A 21,906-nucleotide genomic window follows, 5' to 3' on the forward strand; every position below is an offset into this window, starting at 1 on the left:
CTTCTCTTCTCTTCTCTTCTCTTCTCTTCTCTTCTCTTCTCTTCTCTTCTCTTCTCTTCTCTTCTCTTCTCTTCCCTTCCCTTCCCTTCCCTTCCCTTCCCTTCCCTTCCCTTCCCTTCCCTTCCCTTCCCTGCTTTCCTCCTCCCTCCCTCCTCCCTCCTCCCTCCCTCCCTCCCTCCTCCCTCCCTCCCTCCTCCCTCCCTCCCCTCCCCTCCCTTCCCCTTCCAGCTTCTTTTCTTTTCCTTTTTTGAAAATGACAGCTTTACTGAGACACAATTCACATGTAAAATTTGCCCTTAAAAAAAAAAAAGATTTTTAATTAAACTATAGCTAACGTAAAATAATATATTATAGTTTCAGGTGTGCACCATAGTTATTCAACATTTATATACCTAAAGAAGTACTCACCTAAGTCCAGCATCTGATAAAATTTGCCCTTTTAAAGTATTACCAGTTTTTGTATATTCACAGAGTTGTGCAACCATCATCACAGTCCATTTTAGAGCTTTTTTGTTATCGCCTCCCCCTATAAACCCCCCATACTCATTAGCAATGCCTCCCCATCTCCCCTCTGACCTCGCCCCCAGCCCCTGGTAACCACGAATCTACTTTCTGTCTCCCAAATCTACTTTATCTGGACATTTCACATAAGTAGGATTATACAATATGTGTCCTTTGTGTCTGACTCCTTTCACTTTGCATAATGTTTTCAAGGTTCATCCATGTTATAGCGTGTATCATTTCCTCATTCCTTTTTATGGCCCAATAACGTTCTATTGTATGAATATACCACATTTTGTTTATTCTTCCTCTGTTGGACATTTGGGTTGTTTCCACTTTTTGGCTATAATGAATGATGCTGTTACAAACATTCATGTGCAAGTTTTGTGTAGACATATGTTCTTATTTCTTTTGGGCAGATGCCTGCAGGTGGAATTGCTGGGTCCTGTGGTCACTACGTGTTGAACATTTTGAGGTGCTGTCAAACTGTCTTCCATAGTGGCCTCACCGTTTTACATTCCCATCAGCAACGTGTGAAGGTTCCACATCCTTCACAAAATGTGTTATTTTCTGTCTTTTTTATTCTGGCCGTCCTAGTGGGTATGAGGTGGTTTCTCCCTGTGTTTTTAATTTGCGTTATACTGATGATTAATGATATTGAACACCTTTTTATGTGCTTTTTGGCCATTTGTATATTTTATTTGGAGAAATGTCTATTTAAATTCTTTGTTTTTAAATTGGGTTGGTTATCTATCTATCTATCTATCTATCTATCTATCTATCTATCTATCTATCTATCTATCTATCAATCATCTTATGGGGAAGCACCTAGGTCTGTCAGGAGGCAGAAAGAGCAAGGGGAATGCAGGGACAAAAGGCTTTACTGTGGATTTCAAGAAAAGGAATGAGTGAGGCAGGGAGAATGGGCTGACTAGGTTTGGGATTGGCTAGTTTGAATAATTTTATCAGCCTCTAGGGTGTAGGGCTGCCCCTCGTTGTCTGATGCCTGGCGCTGGGGAAATTAGGGCCGAGAAATATTGTCTCCTGGTATATAAAAGCCTCATAGAGATGGTAGGGCAGAGTATAGGCTCTGGATTGGTTTGCTTGGGTGTATATGGAGGCAAACCATGCACTATCTGTAAGAATTCACTAGCTCTGGGAAGGGCGGTCTCTTTAGGATTAACAAGGCCCCAAGATGTCAAACCATTATGACATACAGAAAACAAAACAAAACAAAACATGATTAATACAGAGCTGTCCTCCACAACGTGGTATAGGCATTGAATCAATAGTTCATAGACTGTACCTCAACAGTTAGAATTCAAATGTTCAGGAACCAAGGATTGACCCCTCTCAATCACTCTCAGTGACCCTAGTGGAATTTGTGCTGCACCAGACCTGGGGCCCTCTTCCCAGGGTCTGGGGAAATATTTCCACTAGAAAAGCCTTTACTAAAGGTTCTGCTGAACCTGCATCTATAAATGTTACCTATCACTTATACTAGTGAAATAGAAGGCAAAGGGAAGAGTTACCAGACTGATGGGGGCAATTATCATTGATTATTATGAGGAAGCTGGGTTGCTGATGTAGAGTGCAGGTGGGGAGGAGTGTGACTGGAACTTGAGATTTTACTGGGGCGTCTCTTGGTGCACTGATGCCTGGTGACAGGGTGAACAGGTGGCAATCATAGCCTGACAAAGGCAAGGCAACCAAGGGCTCAAATCCTTCAGGGGTGAGGGCCTGGGTTAGTTTTCTGTTTTTTATTGTTGAGTTGTAAGTGTTCTTTACATATTCTGGATACTAGCCCTTTATCAGATATATGATTTGTAAATATTTTCTCCCATTCTATGGATTGTCTTTTCACTTCCTTGGTGATGTCCTTCGAAGCACACCACTTTAAAATTTTAAGATCCAATTAATTTATTTTTCTCTTGTCACTTGTGCTTTTGGTATCATATCTAAGAAATAATTGCCTAATTCAAGTTCACAAAGGTTTATTTCTATGTTTTCTTCTAAGAGTTTTACAGTTTTAGCTCTGACATTTATCTCTGATCCATTTTGAGTTACTTTTTGTATGTCATGTTTCCTTCTATTTCCAGTTTGTTAAATGCTTTTTCTGTGTCCATTGAATGGCATTGGTTTTTTTTTTAGCCTTTATTCTATTAAATGTGTTGTATTACATAGATTGATTTTGTATGTTGAACCAACTTTGAATTCCCGGTCATGGTCTATAATCTATATCTATATATCTATCTATGCCTATATTTATATCTATATCAGGGGTGTCCAAACTGCGGCCCACGGGCCAACTGTAGTCCGCAATCCATTGTTAATTGGCCTGCAGCAAATTCCAAAAATATATTTAGTTTACTTAAATAAACCAGGTGAGGCAATACGTACTTCACCTCGAGTGAGTGGCCCAGCTGTTTGTGTATTTTACCGTATATGGCCCTAGGTGAAAAATGTTAAAAAAAGTTTGGACACCCCTGCTCTACATCTATACCTATCTATCTATATTGCTGGATAATTTCTAGACACCTTCTCCCAGTGTCCTTCCAGCGCTAGGACGATGGCAACTTCCTGTTGTTATTAATCTCTAGGTGGCCTCACCATTTCTTGTTTGACTTCTTAGCTCTTCCATCGTCTGTGTTATTGGCTCCCTATATTAAATTCCCTATGTTTGAAATACCTAGAGCGGGTCTTGTTTGCTTCGACCCTGACTGATACAAGGTGATTCCTGTCCCCAAGGATTTTAAGGCACAGAAGAAGTTAAGGTTAGATGACACCCTTGTTTTCTACATTACAACGAAGACCAAGCATGAGATGAGACTATACCTAAAAGAAGGAAAGAAAAGCCAAGATTGCATAGAGCTGGAATGGAGGCAGGCAAGTAGGTAGAACAGCTTTTCTCCCCAGAGTTATGAAGAACATTCACTTGGGGCATAGTGCCATGAGTTTAGCTCTTCACCAGCTCCCTGGATGATATTGGATATGTTGCTTCTCTTCTTTGGGCATCCATTTTCTCAAGTGTAAAGTGAAGGGATTGGACTGCCTAGGCGACCCCTAAGCTATGGCGTCTGAGACTCTGAAGTGCAGGCCTTTCTTGTGGTACCCTTTCCACTGTTTAGCCATTCTCTGTTATTCCAAATTCCCCAAACAGAGGCACAGGAGCCCTCACCAAACTTTCCCTCCCGCCCAAAGGTTTTGGCTGCTCTCATCATTGGCATTTGGGGCCCACTGGCTTTTGGGAATATCAGCAATCTCTTGACTTAAGTGGGAAAGACTCTCAGGGTTTATATCTGGGCAGGGTGTTGGTAAGGAAGGGCAGAACAAATTCAGTTTGGAACTGTTTCAGATGCTTCCTCCTGTTGCCCTTTTCCATTGTGCCAGACACTTGTAAGAAAAAGTGATTTTAGAAGTAGAAGACTGGTGTTCCAGTTTTGCCTCTGCTATAACTCACTATATGACCTTGAGCAAGTCACTTACTCTTTCTAGTTCTTGGGTGCCCTTCTGAAAAGTAGTGGAACTGGACCACATAATCTCCAGGCTCCTTTCTCAGGATAATCCTCATTATACTCAAGGATTTTCTTGGTTCTCCAGCTGGTATAGACCCCAATAGAAGGTCCCAGATCAAGAGTGTCCATAGAATCCCGGGCAGTACTGAAGAGCTTTTTGTTCGATGTACCATGTTGTCAGGGGGATAAAGGGCTGCTCCAGATTCTAATCTCCTCAGTAGCCTCAGCCTGATGCTAAGTGATGGTGACCACCCCAGACCCTTTCCCTCCTCTCACTGTCTTTCCCAACCCCTCCAACTCTGGCTGTGTGGAAATTGCACACTTTGGCCTGGGAGCCTGTAGTTTTAGTTTCTTAGCTGGCCTCTGAGCTAGACAATGGGGATTCCCTAGTATTTTTCAACTCTGATTGTGAGCTTCCCCTCTGCATATTAGCATGCAATTAGACACTGTGCATCCATTCTTTATAAGAGGGACAGTATAAGAGGAACCCAGTATGACTTTGCAAATCCCATCCCATCCTTTGAGGCCCAGGCAGGCCTCCCTTCACTGCCTTCCCTTCTCTGAACTCCCACGGCACTTTGGATACCCAAATTGGCATGTGTAGCAATAGCATGTGAACTATATTCTAGAATAGACTCTGCTTCTTTAAAACAAGACTGTGCCATGTACTTTTATGGTAGTCTTTTCATTGCCTCAAATAGTGTTGTGATTATAAAAACAGATTTTTAAAATGTTGTTTGGTATCGTTCAATAATGGGTCCCATAGGTGATATCCTCTATCACGGAAGGTTCTGTCTCATCCCTCTTGTTAAGAGTATGTGTTGCCTGCCTAGCAAGGAACTGGAAGCCAGTTCTTTGAGACTGCTGCTTCTCCCTCGGGAGAACCTTAAAAGTCAAAGCGCGGACTCTAGAAGTGAAGCCCCTTATTGTTGCTCTGGGGCTTGTGAGAGTGGAGCCCCTCATGTCCAAGCTGTGCTGAGGATGTGGGTTGCTTTATAAGTAAAGGCAAGCTTTCCGATTTCGTGTCCTCCAATTGGAGTGCCATGGATACTCCCAAGTGTCTGAACAAAGGACATGCCCATAAGAGAAGCAAATGCATTGTGCATCTTTGGACCACCTGGTTTTTGTTCTTCCACTGATTTTTGTCAGTGGAATTCCAGACTGATTGCCTTATAGAAATGGGGGCTGTTCAACACTGAATACCTACTAAGCATGTGCTTAATAAACATTTGATTGATTGATGAGGTGACCTCAACCTTTTCCCAAGAGGCCACTGCTCCCTCCACCTCTTTCTTGGAAGTTCCTTTCTTCCTTTTCAATTTACTTTGTTGGGGCCAGTCTCAGCTGCAGCTTGAATAGGACCGCTATCATGGCAGAGCAGAGAAAACCCTGCTCTCAGAGAATGGACCCTAGGATAACCTGTTGGACTTCTGCAGTGCCTTTGACAACGAGTATTTGATGAGCACTTATGTGCCAGGCACAGTGTTGGACTCTACAGATACAGAGATAAATACCCATGGTCCCTGGGCTCCTCACGTTCACATGGAGCACGGTGGGTGGGTTAGTCCATGTGGTTAGTCCTGGGTGGCTTAAACAACAGACATTTATTTTCTCACAGTTCTAGAACCTGGAAGTCCCAGATCAAGATTCAGCCTTTCTTCCTGGCTTGCAGATGGTTGCCTTCTCACTATGTCCTTACATGGCCTTTTCTCAGTATGTGCAAGTGTTGCGAGAGAGAGAAAAAGTGAGCTCTCTGGCATCTCTTTTTATAAAAACATTAATTTTATCTGATCAGGGCTCTACTCTTATGACCTTATATAACCTTAGTTACTACCTTAGAGGCCTCACCTCTAAATGTAGCCACACTGGGGGTTAGAGCTTCAATATATGAATTTGGTGGGTTGGGGGGGGTGGCGCAAAACATTCCTTCCATAACAGTAGGGGAGATGGAAAAATAAAAAGGCAATTACCCTTAAGCAGTAAAATGTAAAAACATGCATGAAACGGTATGCACTAAATCCAGGGTGGGAAAGAAAGAGGATGCAATAGGAGAGGGGTATCCAGGAGCTTAAACTGTGTTGATAATGCTTTGTTTGTGGTGGACAAAGGTCTCAGTGTATTATTCTTTATACTTTTATGCATTAAATATTTTATAATATTTCAAAAATAATGGAAGACACAATTATAATACAATGTAGTAAGAGCTAATATTGGGGGGGTGGGGCTGGCAAGGCCAACATACCATAGGAGCACATAGCAGGGGTATCGGGAAGGCTATGGAACAAGTGACATGTGAGGAGAGTGGGAGTGACCCAGGCGAAGGGAGGAGGATAATGCTGAGTGGTCAGTAATCTTGTCTAGCAGACCTTGGACAGGTTGCTTACTTTCTCAGAATCACTCAGTTTGGGAGTTCAGGAGACAAGGAGAGCCGTATTATTAAACTTGGCCTCCTCATACTAAGCCATGGTCAGCTACTGACAAAAGAGAGTGTCAGTTAATGGGAAATAATAAGTCTACACACTTGTATGGGGCTTCCACATGTCTAACCACATTCTTACATTGTATCTCATTTTCCCTCAGTGCTCTGTTTGGTAGGTTTACATTTTCTGATGGAAGAAACTGAGATTTCAAAGAGAAGAAGTGGTTTGACCTTTGACTCCAAGCTCAAGGGCTTTTCCCACCATGCCAAGCTGATGCTAGTCATGACCTAAAGGGCTCAGGCCATGGTTGTTCTGTTTCTGCCTGGAAAAGATGCCCTCAGACAAGGCTTCCTGCACTTGGCCCTGTTCTCTGTGTACTCTCTCTGGGGAAGTCTTACCCACAAACAAAGGTTTCTGAGAAGGAGCAGGGAACAGAACCTGGAAGAAGTCTTCATGGTCATTCAGACCAACACTGATGGCTTGGTGACCTAGAAGATCAAACATCGCTTAGTCTACCAGAAACTCAGCCCCTGTTATTGTGAGAAAGAACAGGGCAAGTCTCTAACAGAGCCAGAAAGAAGAAAGACCGTCTAGGAGGTCTCTGATCTGGAGAGACCCAGTCGAAGGAAGCAGACCCAGAGCCCCCTGGAGGGAGCCAGATCTGCGGAAACTCAGTCCTGTCTTTCTTGCACAGGGAGCTCTGGTCAAAGTACCAATTTTTTAGTTCCACCCAGAGTGTCCTATGGCTGCCAGTCCCTTTGGGCAAAGTCCAAGATCACACCTCTTAAGCCCTGCACCCACCTCTAACCCCTGTTTTATTTCAATTGGGAACAATCTGTTCCCGTGGGACGATGAAGAGAGTGGGCCTCCACCAGAGCTGGGCCACCCATCAGGCAGATTGGGCACAGATTTAGGGCCACAGCCAGACAGAGAACTCCAAATGTAAGAAAGTTTCTGTTTTGAACTTACCTGGAATTTTGTAATCAGAAAATCTAACAATGAAGCTCTTTTATCTTCAGCGTATGTGTATATTTCATGTTGTCTGGTCCATATTAGGAATTCTACTTGGAGAGAGACTATACTCTTTTTAGGGTGTAGGGCCTTTTAAAGTCTTAATCAGATCTTGGGCCACCAATAGGGGAAGGACCAACAGGTGTGAGGTGACAGGATTGTCAGGCTGCAGGGAGGAAGGCGGCATCTCTCCAGGAGGAAGAAAAGGGGAGGGTTAGGCAGAGGCCAGTGGGAGGTCTCAGGTCACCTTAACACCTGTTTTCACGGCCTGGTGGCAGTTTCCTGCCACTTGTCAGGACTTGCACGTACAGAGAACACAATGGGTTTGTCTTGACAAAAAGATGCTTCCTGTTTTGCTGCATGAGTTCATTGTTGGGCATCGAGAGGAAGGGTTTATAGGCATGTGTTTTTCATGTCTCCAAGCTCCTTGAGGGAAGGGGTGGGTAGGTAAGAACGGGGATCTGAAGGCAGGTGAAAGGAAAAGCAGGGGAGCAAGTTATTCTTCCAGAATTGCTTAGCAAAACCTCATGCCATTCTAGTTTCTGCCAACTGGGGGAGGGAGAGGGAGCTGGCCACACTCTCCTACTATCCCCAGTAGCTCCAAGCCAGAGCCCCTTTGTGTGGCTGAGGGCAACCCTGAATCCCCCTGACTATTTTTTCCCCTCAGTAAGACCTGGTGTTGACTTCTGTGGTAAACTTTATCTTGGCAAAGTGGCAAGGGCGATGGAAAACTTGGACTGAAATAGCCTCTGTAGTGAAAGCAGGGGCAGGAAATGATGGTATTGGTCTCATGGCATGTGGTGAATGAGAAATCAAGTGCTCACTTCCCACCCCTAAACTGAACCCATCACTGGGCAAATCCTATATATTTCGCAACTGAGTTTGTGCATTTTAGTTATTAGAAAATCCAGGTGTCTTTGTGTTTGCTTAGCTTGAAACTGTCTGTCGCGGTGGCAGAGAGTGTCTCAGCTCAGCCAGCCAAGTTTCCAGGAGCATCACCTCTCGTTTCTTCATCTGGGGATTCAACCCAGATGACCTTGGATGTCTTCTCTGTTTTGGGGGATCTCATTGATCATCTGTTGGAGGGGCTGTGGGGTTCAAAATAGTATAGGTTGTGTACATTTAGGAAATCCTAGTAGAGCTTTGGTCAGAAAGCAAAGCTTGGGGGAGCCCTGAAACTATCCTATTTCTTCCCTCACAACTGTTTAAGGAGCCCATGCTGCTTTTTCCTCCTCTTGTGCCTTCTTCATGACATTCAAAGCCCTTCTGAGGCCAGCCCATTCACTAGCTCTGGCCTCAGTCTCTGACTTCCCACCTGTATGCGCTTTGTGCTCCAACCATTCTGGGCCAACTTGTCCCCCCGCCCCCTCCCCCCCCCCCCGAAAACACTGAGCACTTTAATTCTTCTGGGTTTTTCCACATGGTCTTCTCTTGGGCTAAGATGCCTCTGGCTCCCAGATCTCTCCCTGCTAGACTCTAACTCATTTAAGACCCAGCTCAAAGAGCCCCCACTTCCTGAAGAATTCCTGGTGCCTCGGGCCCATAGTATGTGGTTCCTATCGCTATGATTGCATCTCTCAGTCTAATTGGTATCATAGGCATGTCTGCATCTTTCTCCCTGCGTCATGTTACAACTAAGTGGCACTCTATTTACTTCTTAGATGCTTAATATAGCACCTGGCAAATTCTTGGTGCCCAACCAAGGGGTGTTAAACTGAAGCATTTTTCTGTTGATTTGGCCCCAAACAGGCTCCACCTAGGGCTCGTGAAATAGTGGCCACACCTTGGTACTGCTAGGGAGGAGCTGGGCATAGGAAGAAAGCTTAATGGGGATATCTCTAGCTACCTACGTGGCCACGTGCCCCAACTCCTAAAGGTTAATGTCTACTTTGGCTTCTGAGTAAAGCTCATGGAGTCCCTGTTCTGGGGAAGCTTCCAGGCTGATAAGGCAGGTTACCAATTTCAAGGATCTTACCTGTCATTCAAAGAAGGATGGGAGCTTATACTTATTCAGCACCTATTGCATGCTAGGCCCTGAATCACCTCATTTAATCTCACAACCATCCTGTGAGGTAAGCACTGTGATGTCCGTTCTACAGATGAGGAAATAGAAACTCAGAGAAGTCAAGAAGCTTGCCAAAGGAGGCTCATAGCCAGTAGCAGAGAGTGAGGAATGAACTCACCTGTCCATCTTCCTCCCCTACACAACACTAGTTGGTACCCAGAAACTCAACTTCACAACCACGGAAAGCCCCAAAGTCAGAAGCCTCTGCTGTTGCCATGTCAACAAAAACGGAAGCCCCATTGCAGCCCTGGTGTCCATCCAGTACTCATTTCTGAATCAGTCTTCATGAGTGCTTCTGATTGGTGGAGAGTAGGTCATATGCCCATGTCCTAGCTGCAAGGGAAGTTGGGAGTTTGAGTTCTTGTTTTCTACTTGGGTAGGCAGGATAATAACAAGGGAATCTCCTCCAGAAGAAAGGCTATCCATAAGATGATGGCAGCTACGAATGTGACAGATATCCACTAAACTGACTCACTAAATGTTGCACGAAAGGAAATTTTTTTAGATGCCTGAACACATTCTTCTTTCAAATCCTGTTCCTTTCATAAAAGGCAGTCTGCAGAAATAATTTTTATTACATCATTTTTTTAGATATAATTTACATACAGTAAAATTCACCTATTTTAGTGTACATTTCTAGGGGTTTTTACAAACACATACAGTTGTGTAACCACTACCACCAGCAAGATATGGTATTTAACCGTTTTGTCACACCCCCCCAATTCCCTCATACCCCTTTGTAGTCAACCCTTCCTCCACCCCCAGCCCCTGGCAACTACAGATCTGGTTTCTGTTTATCGTTTCTGGAGCAAAACCTTTTTAAGCAAAGTACTAAAATAGAACTGAGAAGATTCTTTGTGTAAATATGAATGCGTGTAAGCCAGAGTCTCCTTCTCCTTGGCCCCTGTTCCAGGAGTGGAGAAAGACAAAGATTATTTCAAATTGAATCAAACGGTCAAAAATATAATTTTCTTTCAAATGTCAGGTTTGGGGTTTAAAGCAGGAGGAAGGATGGGGTAACTATTGTGGCTCCAGCTCACTGCAGGAATTCCCACTTAGAGTGACAAGCAAACAGCACTTTCGAAGAATGCAGTGGTACCCATAGACCCGTGCAGAGGGAGGCCTGTGTCCAGGCTTCTGAGGGGACTCCTGTCTGTCAGGTAAAGGACTGGCGAGTCTGTGTTTCTACTTCAGTGTCATGTTCCAGGTCCCAGGATTCATAAACTCCTATGTTCAAAGGTGGCCAAAGGCTGGCTCTTTATGGGGGGTGTAGAAAGAGCTTAGACAGCAGGCCAGCGCAGGCAATAGGAAGAGAAGGGAACTAACTACAGGTCCAGGCTAGGGGCTGGAGGCTCGACAGAAGGTCTCCAAGGAGTCTGAGAATTCTAAATTTGAACATGGCCTTCTAGGTCATTATGAAATATATTTTTTCATTATGGAAACATATATTTTCAAAACAAGATATAACTTATTTTATGGAACAGCTTATTAGCTTGGTTTATGACATAAATATCTGGGCATGTAGGCCTCTGTTAGTAGTCTTCCCGGGGCCCTGCAAATGTTCAAGGCAGGCCTAAGTGAATCTATTGAGCTTCTTCAGAGATAGGTACCAAAGCTCCCTGCACGCCAGGCTCCCTGGTACCCGTCTCCTGAGGAGGTGAGAGAAGCAGAGAAGGAAACATTTACTGGATATTGACTACGTGCCTGAATCTGACCTGGGCCCTTCCCCTCACATCATCTCATTTGGGTCTCTCCACTCCCCTGCCAAGTAGGTATATCATTGCTGTTTTATAGATGAGGAAGTGAAGGCTTAGTGACATTTAAGTGCCTAAGTCTTCAAGCTGGGATTCCCACCCAGATCTGTGTAGCTCCAAATCCAGCAACCTCCTATGTTGCTATAGAGAGTTCCGACTTGCTTCTGCTCTCCCTCCCACCACAGTCCACAGGGGAAAGTTGTCAGTCACTTAAATGGGTTGGAATGAGGCCTGTGTCACTGTTTATTTTGGGGGGAGGGACCCTAAAACTTCTAGAACCTTGTCTGGTTGACCCTATCTTTGTCCCAAAGTAGAAACAGGCAAGCTACAGGTGCCTAGGGCAGGAAGTGTGCAACCACTCAGGTAAAGAAGGTACGTGTAAACCTGCTGTGGGAACAAGAGAAAGACAGGGAGAGTGGGAGGATGTAGTGCAAAGAACTTTGGCTTTTGAGTAAGTTCTGGTTTCAAATCCAGGTCCCACCACTGACTAATTGTTTGATTTTGACTGAATCGCTTAATTACCCAGAACCTTAGTTTCAATAGCTACGAAAATACGATCGATCATAGGGTTTTTTCAGAATCCCTGCGGGGATGAAAAGAAATGGAATCAGTGAGTCGCCCAGCCGGGTTCTCGACAGTGCTCATGTCTGCCTCTCTCTCCTTCCTCTTGTTGACTGAATCACCGGAGCCCATTTTGGCATTTTGTAGATATCTACAGCTGAGAAATCTAAAAATAAACTTGAATTATGGTGGGTTTAGCACAGAGGTCTCTGGCCGTCACTTCTGTGTAAATAGCAGAAGTGAAAAATAAAAAAGGCCATTTCATTTCTAAGTATTAGAAACTTGAGTTAAAGAACCCCCATCATGTGGGTGTCCCACAGTGGAGTGGCGGGGACGGAGGGGGAAGGTTTGGTATTTTTTCTTTGTTGTTTTTGTTTTTGTTCTGTGATGATGTGGGGAACTCTCCAGGGACACATGTCACAGAACTGTAAAGAGAAGAGGAAGGGGAAGGCAGAGCAGGTGGGAAATTTGATCCTGTCCCTAACCTCATAGGGCAGAATTAGGGAAAGTGGGAGTGTCGGTCAACAAAGGGTGGAAAAGGGGAGCCAACACTCAAAGGTCCCATGGCTGTCACACCCTTCCTACCTCCCGACTACAAGTCATAGTTGGGCAAGTTCCTTAAATCGTTTTTAGTGAACTTCTGAAGTAAGGACACCTTTGGGGACTTGCCTGATTCCTGAAATGCTAGTACGTCAGAGACTTGGTTTAAAGATTGTGTGTGGGGGGGTTGGGGGTGGGTGAGGTTGGTGGTGGTTATAGACTCTCATGTAAACAGAAAGCAAGATCCTGGCTCACTTGACCATGGACCTACGTTGATAAGAGTCATAGGTTACTCTTATTCTTCTTATTAATTTGAATGCTTTCCCATCCCTCAAATCTAATTTTTCACTATTCCTACAACCCATGTTTTATAGGTTCAGTGACATAAAGAGAATTCCCCTACAGTCCTAGCCAGGAGAGCCAGAACTTGAACTGGCTGCCTCCTTCTTTATGTAGGGTTGTCATGAGCTAGCCTAAGAATGGTATGCAAATTGGGCTCTGGACCCCAGCTTTTGCCCTGTGACCTGGACTTCTGAAACTCTCTTTTTTCTTTTAATGGACGTAATGACATTGCATGTTAATATTGTTGTTTTTTTTAAAAAAGGAGTGAATAATCCTAATAAAAACATGCTATACCATGCTTGGTATTGTATTGAGCTAGAAGCCTCTGAAGGTGATTTTATGGAAACCATAACCAAGTTGTCTTCTGTTCCCCCTACAAATTGCCAGAGGGAAGGGATTTAAGCTGCTCTAAGAGGCTGTGGGACAGATCCAAGGAGAAGCTTCCTGATCATGGGAAGTTGAGAAATATAGGAGCTGGAAGTGACACCTATCCAGTCCCCTGAGCCTCCAGCACCTTATGGTGTTTACCAAACACCACACTTCTTACTGATGGCCAGTGCCTGTATTCATCCTCGAGCCAGCTCAACTACCCATCTCAGACTTCCCAGCATTGCCACAAAGAATCATGGGCTTTTCTTCCCTGCTCTGCCCTGTGACTGTGGTACCTCTATTTAGCACCTATATTGTTCTTCCCAACTTAAAGCCAAGCCCTTCAATTCCTCCCTTCTCCGAGGGTTGGGATGTGGTCCATTCATCTCTATTACCAATACCTGAGGCACCCCCTGGCACAGTCAGTGCTCATTAAATGTGTGCTGAACTTCACAACAATGAGTTGCCTGTTGGTGGTGGTTTAAACCTTATTAAATTTGAGAAGCTCAATCCCCCGTGTCAGTGCATAAAAATAGGTACTCTCGCACCCTGTTGGTAGGAACGTAAACAGGTTCAACTTTTCTAGAGAGTAAATTTGAATTACTTAGAATTTTGTATGCCTTTTGACCATATTATTTTCTTTTATTTTTCCCCCTTTTCCTCGCCCCTCTCCTCTCTTTTTTTCCAAAGGGATTAATGGATGGTTTTGCATAAATATATTGCTATTGTTACATTCATAGCAATGTTGGTTTTTTTTAAAACAATAGCAGAATTGGGACCAATATTAATATGGAGTTGGATAAATAAATTGTGGTTGATGTATCTGATAGAATATCATGTAGCCATTACAAATCATGATATGTGAATACTTGTGAACCAAAAAAGGGAAGTGACAAAAGCCAATTATGAAATAGAAAGCATGGTATGATCCCAATTTAAAGGAAAATATACAGATATATCCATGGGAAAGTGCCTGGAAGGATTTACATCTAAACCTTTTGTTTGCGTGGTGGGATTTTAAGTGATTTTAACTTTCTTCTTTTTGTTCCTCTGAATGTTCTTCCGTGAACATGTATTATGTGTAGAACATGGAAAAATATTTTAAAGTTGATTCTCTAAGTTTACTTCTTGGTCCTCAACTTTTGGAAACTGTAGAAACCAATACAAATGTAGGAAGTCAGATTTTGAAGAGCTGTTAGAAGGCCTTTGGGTCAGAGGCTCTCAAACTTGGCTGCACATTAGATGGGAGCTTTCAAAATTTGACTGCTTAGTCCACACTGTATGCCAATAAATCAAAATTGCCAGGGGTGGATAGGGGGCCCAGAGGATATTACATCTCCCCAAATACGGCCAACTTTGAGATCTGCTGCTGCCCGATGCAGCAGCAGTAGCCACACAAAGAAATTTAAGTTTAATTAAAATTAAGTAAAAGCAAATGAAATGAGAAGTTCAGTTCCTTAGTCATACTAGCCTCATAACCTCATAATCACGTATGTACTCCATAACCATATGTGATTAGTGGCCACTATATTGGACAACATAGCTCCTCAATTTTCAAGAGAAGACACCAAAAAGGCGCCTGGTGGGTGTGTGCCCTTCCAGCAGGCCTGATTCTCACGGAAGGAAAATCCTTGCCTGCCCCGTGGCTGCAGAACAGACCTGCTTGAGCCATCAATAATTGTGTGTGCCTAGAAAGCTCCTTCTGCTTTCTGTGACTACCCCATCCTCTTCCTTGAGCCTGGGGAAGCTTTATGCTACGTGATTATTTTCAAAGGCTCGACAGGCCCAAACCCTCCTGACCTGTGCAGCCTGGTCAGGCCGGCAGGCGAGCTGTTTACATGGAATCCAGGCGCTTAGCGGACAGCAGAGGGCTGAATGTTTTCCACAGCTGCTGAGAAAGGTGAGTGAGCTGAGGCAGAATAACAAAAAGCCACTTCAAAAACATACCAGAAAAAGTCATAAAGCAGAAACAATCAGAGGTTTGCGAGACACACACCCCCCAAAAAGCCTGACAAGAGAGCAAAAACAAGTCACGGGAGTCTCTAGCCTGCTGGTTTCGAGACCATCGCGGTTGCTGACTTGTACGTGGGCCTGTCCCAAGCAGTTCTGAGAGGAGCCAGGAGCTGAGGCTGTGGGGGCTCAGAAACCTCACCTGAGTTCTGAGAATTGTGCGGTCTGGGTGGTGGGACAGTCCCTGAACACTCTGACTCTGGGAAGACACGGGTATATGGGAATGGCAGGGTCAGGCTGGCTGGGTGCGAATGTGGGTCTGTTTTAGCCCAGAGACTGGCCACTGGTTAGAAAGACACATCCTACCTTGTTCAGGGCTCCTGGGACCTACTGCCTCAGAGGATGAGGTCCCCGTGGACACAGCCCACTAGGGAATTCAAAGGCATATGAGTATGGCCACTTATATCCAGGAAGCTCCTTCTCAGGATCCAGCCATGACAATGCCAAGCCAGAAAGGGAGGCCTGGAGCTCCCTCACCTTACCCCATTTCCCAAGCTCTGCTGCAGGGCCGTGAAGCAGAGCCATGGAGTTGGAGGACTTGGGCTCAAGTCCCAAGCATGGTCACTTGCTGTGTGAACTTGGGCAGATCAGTTTACCCCTCTGGACCTTAGTTTCTTGACCTATAAATTGTAGGGTTGGTCTAGACCAGTGGTTCTTACCTGGGCTGTGTATTAGAATAACCTGGTGAGCTGTAAAAATAAACAAAAATCTCATTTTGTTTATTCTGGGATATAATCTGGGCATCAGGATTTTGAAAAGCTCCTTAGATGATTCCAGTGTGTGGTCAAGATTGAGAACCACTGGTCTACCCAGTGGTTCTCAAGTTTAGCATGCATAGGGGTCATCTTGTAAAAAATTCGGATGCTAATTCTCTGGGTCTGGCATAGGGTCTGATAATCCACATTTCTAATAAGCTCCCAGGTGACACTCAGGGCCCACATTTGAGTAGTAGGATGTCTATCTTTAATGTTCACTTCCCTCTGACCAGCAAGCTCAATTCCAAGCTCCAGCAATTCAATCTGGTTTTGTTTTTTGTTTTGGTAGCTGGCAGTAGTTGCGTATTTCTGCCAATAGACATCATTGTTTCTAAGTTCTTTCTTTTTCCTCCCTGTCTCACAGGAATCATTTAAATTCTCACTCATTATTTGAGTTCTGACTGGATGCTGTGGGTGTGAATGAAACAGGGATCTTCCCTTCAAGGGCAGAAGATGAAAGACAAAGCCAGGCTGTGGCTTGAGTGTAAGGTGGGGCAGAGGCCATTTTTATCGGGAGGGTCAGGAAAGACTCAGAGAGCTGATAATAACAGTTACCCAGTATTGAACCCCCACCCCTGCTGGGCACTGTTCAAGAAAGCACACGAGTTGTCTCATTTAATCCTCATAACAACTCCATGGTAAGTACTGATAATGTCCCCCAGTTACAAACGAGAAAGCTGAAGCTTAAAGAGAGTCAGAGACTTTTCCAAGTAAGGAACAGTGTTGGGACTTGAACTCAGGTCTCTGTGTTTACTACTCGTTCACATGGAGTCATGGGCAGTATTTGAGCTGCATGCCTGACCAGACCTGGCCAGACCCAACCAGACCCAGCCTCTTGGCACCACGTTGTTGGTGGTGGGGAGAAGGGTGGGATGGGATTTCTGTGAGTTTAGTCTACTAAAGCAACCTCTCCACTCACCTTGCATACGTCTTCAACAAGAAAAGGGCAGATGGTAACAGTTTTTCATCCCCAGCTTCTGGCCTTAGGGCCCTTGCACAGAGCCTGACACCTGGCTGGGTTCATACTTTTTCCCACTAGGCTGACTGTCTCAGCCTAAATCTCTGCTGCCTGTATCATTTTCTACTTACATCATTTTCTTTTCTCTGAGGGAGCAGGCAGTGTGTCCAGCTTTATGATTATTTTCTCTTCTTTTTGTGCGCTTGTCCCTAGAGTATATCCCCCCACCCCCAAACAGTGCTGCATAGAAGGTTGTCTGAAGCTACCACGATTGCTGCAAATTCTAAACTTCTCGATTCCACTGGATTCTTAGCTAAAATGGTAGTCAACAGCTCAACCCAATACTTTTTCCAACCTGACTCAACCCAGCTTGTCTCACCTCCTGATATCAGGGTTATGGGGCTGGGGTGGGGGTGGGGGGGAGAAAAAAGGAATGGAGACTTTTTTGTTCTCCCACTAGTTCCCGGAGACAGAGACTTTGTCTTTTCATTTTTGGTATGCCCGGTATAGAATACGGTGCTGGGCAGATAGATACAGAATCATGTTTGTCAGATGAGCAAATGAAGGTGACATGGGTGCATTTTCTTACTGCATTGAATGAATGGCAGCACTGATAGATTGTCCTGCTTGGTAGAAGAGTCACCTGGTACAGGCTTCAGCTTGTGAAGGCCCCGGAACCCTGTGGGCACCGTTACTGGGAAATCTTTCTCTCTCACCACATCTTCTCGGGTTCTGCAGCAGCTCAGGAAGGCAAGGTTTTCTTACAGAGCCCGACCCCTTGCTGTGCTGGGGGAGTTGTAGAATGCCAACTTTGAGAGCAATTAGGAGTGGCCCCGTGCAATTTAGGCAGCCCCAGGATTATAGAATGGGGGATCCATGGAAGGAGAAGACCCCTCTCTCCTTTACCTTCCAGAGAAAGGACCATCTTATTGTAGTGGATATTCTTAAAATGTGTTTGGCTATCTAACCTTGGAGGCCAGGATGAGAAAAGCGAAGGGTTCAATTCACATGGAAGAATTTTCCTCTGTAGATCGTTTTTATCCTATCGTTAGAAAAAGAAAGATAAATGTAAAAAGAGAAAGAAAATACAAAGGAAAGAAATCACATATGTACTGAGAAGCTAATGTGTGCAAGAATCCAAAGTGACTTTGCACTGGTCAGCTGGACCCAGCCAGGGAAATGTTCCTGTTTATTCAACTTGTGTACCCAAGTAAGAAAATGTCAGGTTAGCTCCTGAAGACTCCCTCTTGTCTCTTGATTCTTACAAGGAATAAGCCATTGAGGGGTATGTATCCACTGCTGAGGTACCTGTTCCATTGGGAGAGGGTCCAGTAAGAGGAGCAGAAGTTGGAAGAGCCCCTCCCCACTCAATTTCTAGCTCTGGATTCAGATGGGTGCTGCTGTTGATATCACATTATTGTTATAGACCCAATCTCTTCCTCTTGCTTTCCCATGGGCCTGTGTGGTTAATCCAGTTACACCATCTCTTCTGAAAGCATCACCCATCCCAGGGGGATGTAAACTGTGATTGGTGCCATTTCTATCCCCTCCTTTAATAAACAGCTTCTTTTCTTTATTTTAATTGCCAGGGTTAGAATTTTCAATAGTGTGGAATCATGAGGTGGGCCATTAATTAATGGATTAATTAATCTTTCATTTAACAAATATCTCTCCTTGAGTGTCCATCTGCACCCATGACTTTTATCTATATGTGGTTGACTTTTTAACCTATTTATTTGCTTTGACCTCTCTCCTTGACATTAAACTCACATTTCTAGCAGCAGCAGCAGCAGCAGCAGCAGCAGCAGCAGCAGCAGCAGCAGCAACAACAACAAAAGAGTGAGAGGATAAGAATAGAAATTGGATGTAAATGGTTGAAGTTATCCTACGGAAGTCATTCAGCAATACATATTCAGTGACTCCATTTCCAGGAGCAGAAGTTGAGGCCACAGATGGGCTGTGATTTGCCTAAAGTGTCTTAGAAAATTAGTGGCAGAATTGGGGCCAATGCTTTTCCCCTCAAAGCCTTGGATAGAGCCTTAAAGCCATACAGCGTAATCTATTCATGTCTTCGTGGATTGCTATTACTAGGCACAGTCTGCCTTTACAGAAAACTGAACTCCTCATGGGCAGGGGCCTCTACTGTGTCCCTGCACCTCGCATCCCAGTGGCTGATACATCTGGGGGCTCCAGATGGGTGTGGGGAGTTCAACTGTGTGGTTAAATCTCACTTATGAGACTCTTAGCCGTAAACAGCATTAAGTGAGGCAGGCTGACCCCACCCTGTCCTCTCCACTCAACTATGTCCAAAAAGGCGTAGCTCAGATCTCACCTTATTTGAGAAAACTTTTTAGGTCAACTCAGTCTCTGAAATTTGAAGGAATTCCTGTGTGTTTTACTTTTCACTTAGCACCCTCTATATACTAATTTATGTTGGGAGGGAACAGTGTGGCATATTGGTTCTGAGTGTAGACTATGGGTATAAATTAAGTCCCAGCTTCACCATTTTCTAGATGTGTGATCTCAGGTAACTCCTATGAACCTTAATTTTCTTGTCTGTAAAATAAGCCTAGTAATAATTCCTCTCTCATCATGAAGATGAATTGAGACAAGTTGTGCAAAGTGTTTAGTGCGGAGCCAGGCACTCGTGCATCGTAGCTATTATTCTTATAAGTTTTCACAGCTAAGTGTTTTGTTTCCTCACCTTCTCTGAGGATGGTTAACTCACCTGTGAACTGAAAAAAATATTATGCAATTTTGGTGCATTGTTATGACAACCAATGAGAGAACACATATAGAAATGCTTTGTACATTCTTAAGGTTTGGGTGTGAAGTGTGACTGCCCCCAAGATTACATGGCTGGTAAGAGGTAGCGCCCTCCTGGAACAACCACACCCACACCCAACACACACACACACACACACACACACACACAGCACCACCACCACCACCACCACCAGGAAACATCTAGGTGATCTGACCCCTACTGGCATCCTAGGGAAGTTGACTTTTGGTGATTTCAATAGCTACTCATTGAGGCCTCCAGGCTACCTGAGCAAGCAGTGGTGCGTGGAAAAAGATAAGTGACACATGGAGCTCATCCTCAAGAAGCTTACAGTGTAGCAGAGGAGAAGTGCCAGCAAACGTTATTCTACACGAGGCTGATGACACAAAAGCAGTAGCAACAGAAAGACTGAAGTAGAGGAAGTTTGGGAGTGATATGAGTTTTCATGGCAGGGCTGGCATTTGAGCTGACGTTTGAAAGATGGGTATTGTATTAGTTTGATTGGGCTGCCATAAAAAAAAATACCACAGACTGGCTGGTGTACACCACAGAAATGTATTTTCTCACAGCTCTGGAGGCTAGAAGAGATGACGGTTTTGACAAGGTCGATTTCTTCTGAGACCTCTCTCCTTGGCTTGCGGACGGCTGCCTTCTCACTGCGTCTTCGCATGGTCATTTCTCTCTCCGTGTGGTTTATGTCCTAATCTCATAAGGTTTCTAGTCATATTGGATTAGGGGCTACCCATGTGACTTAATTTGACCTTAATTACCTCTTTAAAAGCCCTATGTGAAATATATTCTGAGGTCCTGGGAGTTAGAACTTCAACATATTAATTGGGATGGGGGGCACAAATCAGCCTATAACAAGTAGGATTTTTTTTTTTTTTACATTTGTTCAATTACAGAAGTATTCCTAAAATGCTGTGAAATGTTGTAAAGCACAAAAAGCAAAAGAAAGCCACTAAGAGATATCCATATCTGTCCAATCTTTTTAAAGGTTTGGGTGTGAAGTGTGACTTTTTAAAAATGAATGTATACATTTGAAAACAGGTTTATACTGTATAGCCCTGTTATTTTGTAACCTGCTATTTTCACTTGACAAATGTATCATGAACTTCCCTCCTTGTCATTAATGATTCTTCCACAGCATTACCTTTAATGGCCGCATAGTAGTCCAATGTAGGATGTATTCAGTCAATGGATGGTGGGATTTTGATTAGCCAAGACTGGGGTAGAGAAAAAATAGTCTTATCGGAGGGAGAACACAGAAGTGTTCAGCAAAAGAGTTCTCAGAATCAGGTAAATTACACTCATAAGAATGTGCAATTTTTTTTTTGTCTGTGTCTGAGGAGAAACTGTGGCTGTGAGGGTGCTTCTGAGAAGTCCTGAAGGGTCCCAAGAAGGAGCCAGCTGTACAACTTCTGTCTGATGAATTTGAATCTCAATTAGACAGTACAGGGCAATTGAAAGTCAATATTTGACCAATAGAGTGAGACTGAACTTGGTGAACATTTAACAGTTTTAATTGAAATGCTGTGGGGTTTTTTTTTTTAAATGAGGGACTTTTAGTAACTAGTGATGGTTGCTTTTCCCATCTCTCACTCCCCCTTTTCCTTCCCCACTGTTCATCCCCAATGAGGAGAAATCTTTGGTAAAACAAAGCCAAGACACAGGGACTTAGTTAGCTATAAAGATTTATTTGTCTTACACTAAAGACCCTGAAGGATCCATAAAAGAAGTTCAAGTTCAAGTTGGACTGGGAGGGCTTCTTGGGGAGAGGAGAGGCAATGAGAGTAGGGAGGGAGTACAACTCCAGGTTGCCCACCCATCCATGGTGGATTTCACACGACCCAAAGGACAATTCAACAGGGAAAAAAATGCTTAGCCCTATTAATTTGAATAACAGATTTTCAAATTGTGTTTATCGAGCCCATGGAATCTTAGGTTTCATTTGCTCCATCGTGCAAGTGGGAGAAGAGGAAGTGCGAATGACCTTCTTGTGATCTGATAGAGAAAGCCACAGAAGTCAGGTTAGGAATGCAGAGATGTCAGCTGCAGTGTTATTTCTAAGATAACCCATTCTTAAATGAGAAAACCAGTCAGGACGACAACTGTCTTTGGGAGCTCTTTCTGTAGGCTATGGCAACCATTTCTGAAACCTTAGGAATCTTACCAGACCCTTTTGTTGAATGAACGCATCCAGGGTTAGATTTATTCTGATCAAGTCCAGCTGGGAACAGTGATGAATATTCATAGGAGTCCACATGTAGCTCAGGAGAACAAGATTTACATTCTTACGAAAATCTTCAACCTATCGTCT

The sequence above is a fragment of the Rhinolophus sinicus genome, linkage group LG15 (genome assembly GCF_036562045.2).
Source record: "Rhinolophus sinicus isolate RSC01 linkage group LG15, ASM3656204v1, whole genome shotgun sequence".
Classification (NCBI taxonomy): domain Eukaryota; kingdom Metazoa; phylum Chordata; class Mammalia; order Chiroptera; family Rhinolophidae; genus Rhinolophus; species Rhinolophus sinicus.